Below are 9287 nucleotides of genomic sequence, written 5' to 3'. Positions count from 1 at the left end.
AAAAACTTAATCTTTCTTTCTCTATTTTTAATCTATGCTTAGATCTAATTATAAATTATGAGTTTTTGGATTAATTTTGATATTTGAATGATGTAATTATATTAATAAATTTTCAGATTTAGTTTTTAATTAAAAAGCCCCAATTTTTGAAACCCTAGGTTATTGATTTATGAAATTATGAAAGTATATGATGTATTAATGTTTAGATCTTCAATTTAAGTGCTTTAAGACTAAATTTCAGCAAGTTTTAATTAAAAAAAATATTGCAGGAATTTTATGTAGAACCCTAAATATTATGTTTTTAAAGGAAATTTAAATTACCCATTAAGGGGGACTTAATTATGGTGTTTTAAATATAATTTCAGCTTATTCTAATTAATTTATGAAGGGTTTTAAAATAGTATATATTGCTGGAAATTTGTTTAGAGTGGACTTTAATACACTATTATAATTTTAATGTGTAGGAGACTTTGAAGTGAGCAATTTTTACTAGTCGTGGCGATTTTAAGATCATATTCAAGGTACGTTCGCGTACTTAGCATATTTGATGATGTAGAATCATGCTAGGTTTGGTTTCAATCAATTACAAGTAGTATCATGCTAAGGTTTATGTATTAAATTGTGAATTATTAGTATTGGTGATTGAATTATGAAGCATGAATTTATTTGTGATGATCTATGGATTGGAAATTATATTTTTGGCATGAGTATATGGACTACATATTTATTTATGGTATGTTAGAGAGCATGTTTAATTAAACTAATTGTTTAATTATGTTTAGAATATTGAAAAGGAATTTTATCATAGTCCATATAATTTTTATTGATGCATTAAACATGAGGAAGGAGTTATATAAGTGTCTATGTACACAAGGAATAAATAGTATGTTGGTGCCTTTGTGCACTTAAGGTGTTTTTCACACCAAGGGATAGGATTGTTGGCGCTTTATGCGTTTAAGGTGTCTTTGACACTGAGGTAGATTTAAAAAGGGTTCAACATTAAATTATATGTGGTCACTAATTATTCAAAAATTAAATTGGTATGTTTGTCTGATTGAATAATTATTGTTGATTGAATTTATTATGCTTTGGGAGTCATCACCAAGTTTAATAATCTGTAAATAACGTAAAGTGAAAGAGATTACGCACCAAAACTCTTGGAACGTATATACCTTGAGTATGAACAATGGGGGGAGTTATGGGGTTTTATATTTAACCATAACTTCTAATGGAGTACAGGACGCTGTATATTCCTTTTTATTATTATGCGCTGGAATTCCGCTACCAATGTGTGGCATAGGTGTGCTGGCACGGTTAGCTCCCGTGTCAGTGAACCTCAATTTATTGAGGGAGGTTTAGTTGGAAACCCGTTCGATGCGTAATCAACGCTAAATGAATTATTTAGTGTCCAGTTAAAGAGTCTTGTTGTTTGTTGTATGTGCTTGTAAACAGGTGCAATGAGGTAAGTATGTGTGATGCTAGGAGTTGCATGTTAGTGTGTTTAAATACGCTTATGTACTCAGCTTTGCTGATTGTGTGTGTTGTTTGTGTCTGGCTATGTCTTTATCTTGGCCCTACGATGATCCATTTTAATGGAGAGTAGTGGGGGAAAGTAGAGATACTCTTTTCAGGTATTGAGGCATGTTCATGATGGGGCATGAGTGAAGAGAGAATTATGCTAGTTTCCACTAGGATGTGTAATAATTATGCTTTGGATGTTTTATTTTATTACTTGTTGGACTAACACTATTATTTGATTGTTCGGTTTTTGAATAAGGGCCCTAAGTGGTTCCAAGTTGTAGTGGATTTTATTTAACTTGGTTTTGTTGATTTTCAACTTTACTTTTGATAGTTTGGTTTTTATATTGTGTTTTGGCTTTAAAGTCTTCCGCTGTGTATCTTTGATTGTTGCCTTAGCCGTTTTCACGGTGGCGGTAATGTCTTAGATATTCCTAAAACGTATTTTCAAGAGGAGAAAGTGTATTTTAAAGGAAAGGAATTTCTAGGGTGTTACACGAATGCCTTGTGGGTATCTGCTGGTTTAGTGGACTTCTATTCGGCGGTCGTAGGGTTTCGCAGCCCCCGGGGTTGCGGCCCGACAGTTGTTCGTGCATTGTTGGAGTATTTCTGAGATACTACCAACACCTTTCATTTTTCTTGGGGGGAGATGACAGTGACCCCTTTGGACTTTAGCAGGATTATCGGTCTACGCTTCACCGATCAGGTCGTACGGCAGCTTCCTGACCTTAGTTGGGGGGCGGCTGAGGTAGCAGATCTGTTAGGTCCGGTCGTTCAGTATATCAGGACTTGGCCGGTACCTCGAGGTGGTCCGAGGAGCGGGCGATCAGAGCTGGCTTCCGTTCTGGCCCATGGCTTTGACATGGAGGAGACATCTCCTGAGCAGCAAGTGCGGATCTTCATTTTGATTCTCATTTCTATGACTCTTTCTCCTGATAGGAGCTCGCGCGCGCTCGTTTGCTATCTTCCTTCTTTAGTCAGGATCAGCGAGATAGGATCCCTTAGTTGGGCTAGCCTTGGATATGCGGATCTTCTCTTGTCGCTACGTCATGGCTGCAGACAGCTGAATGACCAGTCCCCCGTGACTGTTTACGGCTTATGGAGAGTCGTAGAGGTGACGATCTTTCCTCTTCTTGTTTTTGTTCCAATCTATTTGACTCATGTGCTCAGAGATTACTTTTTCATTGCAGCTTTGGTTCTATGAGTATTTCCCGGGATTCGTTCCTCGTCGGCGTTGTGGAGCGGTCCATGACTTCCCTGTTGGAGATAGCTAGCGTGACCGAGGTAAGTCACGAGTGGAGTCTGTCTCTATGATGCGCGGGTTGTTACGCCGAGGCACCTCTTCTGTTGGTGTAAGAATTGATTTTACAGCCTGCCATTCTTTATCTTGACGTCATTTTTAGCATTTCATTGCAACTTTTTATGTTTTCAGGCGGCTATTGATGTCCAGTATCGGCCTTGTGCTAGGATGACTGACCTTCCTGAGGCCTTGCAGCTTTCAACGTGCCGTACCGTTTTTGTCGGTACTGGTCGCTTTGTTTGGTATCTTGGAGAGCGTGTCGTTCGCCAGCACAGTGATGATCGCTTTGTGGTGCCTTTGCCTCCACCAGAGTTGATGTTGGACTCACGCTTGCTTAGGGAGTTGATAAATAGAGGCGAACGCTTCACTTTTCCTTGGCAGGGGCTCGTGCACATGGAGGGTGATTACTTGCGGGACGTCCTTCCCCTTTTGGCTCCTCCACCCGCCTTCCTGATGTATGGTTTCTTTTGAGAATTTTGTCACTAGTCTCTGTTTAAAGCGTTGAATAACCTGATTATTCGATCGTATTTTCAGACGACTGTTCGCCCTGTGGGGAGGATTGATCTGAGGTGCCACCTGTCCGTTACCCGGGGCCTATCGGTATTACTGAGGACCACATTGCTGATGCGCCAGAGGGTTTCAGACAGGCGCAGGAGTCTTTGCCTGACGTGTTTGAGCCAATAAGCTTTTGACATATTGTTCACCCTTTTTATTACTGCTTGTTACTGATTTTCCTTTGCTTTGTTCTCAGCCTACTCACCCGGAGATGATGGGATTCATGAAGCTGGTTGACGCTTTGAAGTACTGCATCATCAAGCTTCGGCGTGGCGCAAGTTGTCGAGGCGGTTCTAGCGATATTCTTGAGGTATGTTCACCTTTTCATTTTTACCATTTGTTCTATCTTGCATCATTGACATCTTTGATTTCGTGTTTTCAGGAGCGACGGAGGTCCCGATCGCGCTCGAGGCATAGAGACTCGGACGAGGGGGAGCCTAGTCGTGGCAGACGATCTCTAGGGGTTCGTCGGCATTCTCAGTCTCAGCGGGAGCCTCCGCTTTCTCGGCCGTCTCATGAGGCCTCAGCCTTCCCAGCCATTCCAGCACTTTCAGGGTCAGTGGCAGCAGCATTCATTTTCACAGCCTTCACAGTCTGAGTTCAGTCCAGTCATCACTCTTGTGGATCGGGGCTTATATTCAGTTCCATTGTCTAGGGCGATGCCTCCACCGATGCCTGGCTTGTTTTCAGTTTCAGTGTCTGGGACGATCCCTTCACCGACGCTTCCTACTACTTGGAGTCAGTCTACGCCGTTTACCAGCTGGACGGGCCCTGCCTTGACCATGTCTTCTACTGGAGCTACTGGGACTAGTAGGGACACTACTCCTCGTACCCGGATGATGGAGGGACTCTTTGGTTCTAAGCCCCTGTATACTCAGGATACTCAGGCTGGAGATGATACTGATTCTAGTTCTAGAGATTTTTGACCGAGGGTTTTTATTTTGTACTTTGCTTGATGACACTTGACACTATTTATGTACTATGACTTACTTTGTATATTTTATTCACACTCTATGCTTTTGGTTTTATTTATTTAATTAATGTGTATGTTAGTGTGTGCTTAAGCCTGATTGTGTGTGACTGTGTGTTTATTAACAACGCGAAAAAAATACCGTTATTTTTCGTAAGTGGAGGGTACCGACCTTCTCCCAAAAGAAAAAAAAAACAAAAGAAAAAAGAGATAAAAAGAGGCTAACTTTACAACTTTCCCAAAATAAAAAAAAGGAGCGAGTTTAATAAAATTAAATAAAATGGAGCAAGTTTAACAACTTCCCCAAAAAAATAAAATAAAATGGAGCAAGTTTAACAACTTCCCCAAAAATAAAAATAAAATAAAATGGAGCAAGTTTAACAACTTCCCCAAAAATAAAAAATAAATAAATAAAATGGAGCGAATAAAAACAAAAATAAAATAAAATAAAATGGAGCAAGTTTAAAAAAACTTCCCCAAAAATAAAAAATAAAAATAAAAATAAAAGGGAGAAATTTATTGGGAATAAAACTCGGGAAACAAAAAAAATCCGGAAGAAATAGGTCAAGGATAAAAAATAGAAAGCGCGTGAACACCGTGACACGTATTGTTGTACCGCGTCACGGTAAAATTTCCCGTGACACGTTCTGACCCTTTTCCACGTTCTGACCCTTTTCACCTATAAAATACGACCCATAATTCATGATATGCATAATTACGAAACACAAAATAACCAGAATTTTATATTTCAGTAATAATGTCTCAGAATTTTGATAACATGTTGCGTGATTGGTCATATTCTCTGGCTAATGCTGACAAAAGAGAATTGGAGTTGTTTTATGTGAGAGGTTTATTAGCCCTGAGGCATGTCGCGATTGAACATGATTTTATGAGGGCAGCCCTAGATTACCGGAGTCCAGAAACTCATTGCTTTAAGTTTAATTATAATGAACTCTGCCCTCTATCGGAGGAATTTAGTGCCATCTTTGGCTTTCCTGCTAGGAATCTCGTTGCCATGCCTACTCTGCGCGAATACTATTACCAGGATTTTGAACGCCACCTGAATCTGACAGATCCTGATTTGAATAGGATTGTGTACGGTAATGAAGTAGATCTAGAAAAGCTTGCAAATTTATTTTTTAATCGCCCTGTCTCTAAGTCATATCATGTATACCGTAGAAGGGCTTATAATTTTTGCATGTTTAGCAAGCTTTTATTTGCAAACGGTAGGGTAGGACATGCTTGTTTAGCGTCTGTGTTTGAACATGTTGAATCTGGAAGATCCCCTATGCCAACTTGCCTTGGAGAAACTTTGCGCGGTCTCGACGAAGCAAAATCTGACCTAAAAGCCATCAGGAAGGGCTCTCTAGTACCGCTACAGGTAAAGACGGCCTCTGGTCAGTCCCCGTGACATCTGGCAGGCACCATGTCACGGTGATGTTCTGCCGTGACACGGTACAGGCTGCCGTGTCACGGTGGAAATCTGCTTTTTTTTTTTTTTTTTTTTTTTTGTGCAGATTTGGTTGATGGAACGTTTAGAACTCTTTGAAGCCCCCGACGATATTGAAAAATATGGTTCCAATGATCTAGTCCGAAGGAAGAAAAATTACTCTGCAAACATGTCGTATGATGATTGGAAGGTGTTCTTCGCAAAGAGAGAATTTTCCATTCGATGGGTGGTGCCTTGGTGGAGACTTACTAGGATGGTTGGGACGCATGATACACCGTATTTCCGTATTCCTAGTATATCAAAGTTGACTTTTTATTGCCCTTCCCGAGTGATGCGACAATATGGACTTGAACAAGTAATTCCACGCTATAATGATAGTCCTCGTGAAGTATCATTGCATGAAAGTAATGTTCACAAGTATGAGGTATATTGGATTGCAAGGCCTATGTGGACCGTTTCTGCAAGTGATCAAGCTCCTCCCCCTTTATCTAGTGCATACAAAACATGGTTGAATCCTCGGAGTAGGAGGGAGAGGTTTGGATCACGTAAGTTTGATATGAAGGAACGACTTGGAAGTAAGAAGGCGCCCCCTAAAGATCGTCTTGGTCCGAGAACACAAGGAATTGAGTTTAAAACTCCTATAATGCCTAAGAAGAAGACTTATGTGAAAGGAAAGGGTAAAGAAAAGATGGTCTATAGGGAAAAGCAACCTAAGAATTATAAGAGGGATGAAAGGGGTGAGAGTTCGACAAGAGGTGTGACGGTTCAGGCTACAAGAGACACACTAATGGTGAAGGCCGACTTAGTGGAAAAGAAAGATGAGGCTTCGAAAGTGAAGAAGGATTAGACCAATATTGCTTTGCATATATGATTTTAAGTTTTAATTTTTAAATAAGGCGTATGATGCCAATAATTGTAGTCACATTTTTTTCGATAATAATAGCATATTTATTTTTGCCTTAATTAAAAATTACAATGACTTTTTTTTTTAATCCGAGTCAAGAAGTCGGACGCAATGGAAGAATAATAATAATTGTCGATTAAAGTATTCGAAAAGCAACAAAAATAACAAAATTTACAAAATCTGCATTGCCGTGTGATGAAGATATCTGCCGTTGCACGGTACTTGTCAGCTGCAATTTATGACTGAAAAATCCACCGTGTCACGGTAGACCATAGTGTGTAATGGTGGAATATGGTGTGTCGCAGTTGCAATTTAAGTGTCGCAGTATCAAAAATCGAAGAACAAAGCTGCCGTGGCGCGGTAGCCTCTGCCGTGTCACGGTGGGTTTTGCCGTGTCACGGTGGCTTTTACCGTGGCACGGTGGCTTCTACCGTGTCACGGTGGGTTCTGTCGTGGTGTGGTGAATGTTCCTTTGTAATTTTATTGCATTTTTCTGCCTTGTGTGCCATATTTCGTCGACGAAGAAGGGATTTTTTTTTTAAAAGTAGCCGGGCCCCCTTGAGGGGTTGCCTTCGTATCCTTGCAAAGGAATCGGGCCAAACGTAGCTCTATTGGGTCATGAACCCATGCAACTAGGCATAAAAATTCTTGAGTTGATCCAAATTGGTTAAGTTGTGGAATCCGGTACCATCCATGTCTACTTATTGTGCTACTCCGCCAGACAAAATGGATTTGACAATATATGGACCTGACCAGTTTGGTCTAAATTTTCCTCTTGGATCAAGCACATTTTTGCGAAGTGCTTTAAGCACCAAATCTGCAAATCACCTTCCTTGATATTCCTAGTCTTAACTTTTTTATTGAAATGTCGTGCCATACGCTGTTGGTAGGTTTGGATATGATGCAAAGCTACCAAGCGTTTTTCGTCAAGTAAGACTAGTTCATCATATCTTGCTATAATCCAGTCGACTTCATCTAATTGGCTTTCCAATGCAATTTGTAGAGAAGGGATTTCGAGCTCTATTGGTTGTACGGCTTCGACTCCATAGACTTAAGAGAAGGGGGTAGCCCCCGTTGATGTACGAACAGAAGTTTGATAACCCCAAAGGGCGAAATGTAGCTTGCTCGGCCAATCCTTATAATTTTCCGTCATCTTTTCGATGATAGTTTTCACATTTTTGTTAGCCGATTCGACTGCACCGTTTGTTTGTGGTCTATAGGGTGATGATCTTTGATGCTTGATATGATATTTCTTTAATAGTTCTGCGCACTCGGCTTGGAAGTGTGTCCCATTGTCACTGATCATTTCATGAGGTACCCCATAGCGGCATATGATATTTTTCTCAATGAATTGAGCTACATGCTTCGCTGTTAACTTAGCATATGAGGCAACTTCGACCCACTTAGTGAAATAGTCGATTGCTACGAGGATGAATCCATGTCCTCCTTGTCCTGGTGGCGTTAGTTTGCCGATGATGTCAATACCCCAAGTAGAGAAAGGCCATGGGGAAGTGTATGTGTAGAGAAGCGAAGGTGGAACGTGCTGCAAATTTTCGTAGACTTGACACTTCATACATTTCTTGACGTATTCGTGACAATCTCTCTCCATAGTAGTCCAATAATATCCTTGTCGTTGAATCTTTTGGACTAACATCTTAGCATTCATATGCGTTCCACATATTCCAGCATGAAGGTTCTCCATGGTCTTATGTGCTTCTTTCCCAGCTATGCACAAGAGATTTCTCCCTAGCGCAGTCCTTTTGTGGAGTTCTCCCCTGATGAGCACATACTGTGAGGCCAGGAGCCTCAAAGCATGGCGTGCCCTTTTATCAGTGTTAGGAGGGTATTCACCCTTGGTCACGTAGTTAAGGATATCCATATACCATGGTTCTTCATCTTCTTCTTGTGATTCTTGTTCATCATCAAGTGCATGAACATAGGCTGGCTCATATCTTCGCTCTATAGTTAGTGGCATCCTGATCGTGTCTGTCGGAATGCGCACCATTGATGCTAGCTTTGCCAGTGCGTCAGCAAATTGATTTTCTTCTCTAGGCAAGTATGTGTATTCCACTTCATCTAGTTTCTCCGTGAGAGTTTCTAGATGAGCTTGATACGTAGCGAGACTTTCACTTCTCACCTTCCATCTCTTGGAGATCTGGTTAATGATTAGTGATGAATCACCATAAATTCTAAGCTTCTTAATTCCCAAGGCCACCGCTGTTTCTAATCCCAAAATACATGCTTCATACTCTGCGGCATTGTTGGTGACATCAAAGTCGAGTTTCATGGAAATTGGGATGTGCTCTTCACTGGGTGATACGAGCAAGACCCCTACACCACACCCCCTTTGGTTTGAAGCTCCATCGAAATAGAGCGTCCATCTATCGTCTTAAATCATAAGTAGATATTCGTCAGGGAAATCATACTCATCTTCTTCTTTCTCAACTTCTTCAAGTGGAAAGTCCGCTAAGAAGTCAGAAACCGTAAAACCTTTGATGGCCTTTTGTGGTACGAATTTTAAATCAAACTGAGCAAGGTTGACTATCCATCTTGACAACCTACCATTGAGTGTTGCTTTTTCGAACAAGTA

This window comes from Chenopodium album, chromosome 26 (assembly GCF_948465745.1).
Source record: "Chenopodium album chromosome 26, dcCheAlbu1.1, whole genome shotgun sequence".
Lineage (NCBI taxonomy): Eukaryota > Viridiplantae > Streptophyta > Magnoliopsida > Caryophyllales > Amaranthaceae > Chenopodium > Chenopodium album.
This window is presented reverse-complemented; position numbering follows the sequence as displayed.